This window comes from Corvus kubaryi, unplaced genomic scaffold (assembly GCF_017639235.1).
Source record: "Corvus kubaryi isolate FWS band 111438036 unplaced genomic scaffold, C.kubaryi_AGA036_p1.0 37308, whole genome shotgun sequence".
Taxonomy (NCBI): Eukaryota; Metazoa; Chordata; class Aves; order Passeriformes; family Corvidae; genus Corvus; species Corvus kubaryi.
In genome coordinates, this window is record NW_024581096.1 from 134,851 (window position 1) to 136,174 (window position 1,324).

Sequence of the window (1,324 nt, forward strand, 5' to 3'; positions counted from 1 at the left end):
CCCAGTCCCAGGTCAGCCCCAGTCCCTCTTCCTGGTCAGCCCCAGTCCCAGTCCCTGGTCAGCCCCAGTCCCAGGTCAGCCCCAGTCCCTCTCCCAGGTCAGTCCCAGTCCCTCTCCCTGCTCAGCCCCAGTGTGGCCAGCTGTGGTTTCCATTCTGCACCGGCTTTAGCCCCAGTGTGGCCAGCTGTGGTTTCCATTCTGCACCGGCTTTCGCTGACTGACACCACACTGATTTAAAACCAGCAGAATTATCTCCGTTAACAAAATAAAGCAGTTCCTGGAAGGGATGACTCAGAAGCCTCTCCCCTCACCATAAATCAGAGCAGAAACACGATACCTCACCGGGGCAAATCACTTTGCCCTTTTGGTTTGGCACCTACAGCCTTTTCCTCCAGAAAAAAGAGATCAGAAATTGGCACTTTGTCAGCGTTGAGCCCTTCCTCCCCGGGACGCCACGGGTCAGGGCTTTGCCTGTGTTATCACTGGAGGGGCTGGGCGAAGATAAGCAGAAGCAGGATGATTATTAAAAAAATAATTTTGCAAAAATTACAGAAACAGCCCTAGAGGTTTTCTATCGTCTCTGAGAAGCCTGCACCAGGAATTTGCCCCAAAGGACGTATGTGCAGCATGTGCCAGCAGGCAGAGATGGCAGAGCAGCTCCTCCAACCCTCCACGGGCCCCAGAGATAGGGATCTCTCCGAGAGACAGCCTGATGTCCTCTCACAACACTGCCCTGGATCTCACAAAGTGCTTGCACAGAGCCGGGCCATGGCCTCCCCTTTAATCCTCCTGCTCACTGACAAATCTCATCCCATTTATTCTGGGGCCAGGGCTGGACCACTCGCAGATCTGCGTGCTCAGCTTGGGCAAACAACGAGGACAGGCTTTGTGGAGAGGGAAAAAACCTGCACTTGTCTGCACAAACCATTTGGCAAAAGGTTTCCACCCTCACTCCTCATGCTGCAGCGCCACAGCAATGGCCCCAGGCTGGCACGGCAGGAGAGACCCTCCCAATGCGATGGAAAGGGGCAAAGCCATGTGGGGAGGAGACCTGGACTGTGCCCCCATCAGAAACACTCCCGGTGCCCCTCTGCTCTCCCAGGCAGCAGCCCCGGGGCTTGGGGAGTTGCAGCTCCAGCCCCGTGTTCATGCCTCTGCCGCCTGGAGAGTGGCCGGATGAGACACCCATCTGCAGACAGCCCTCTGGTCAGCTGTGGCCAAAGGGATACTCCACTGGGGCCACAGGGCTGCTAGGCCAGTGCTGGACAGCCCGGCCATGGAAAGGGACCTGGGCATCCTGTGATGGCCAGCTGGACCTGAATGA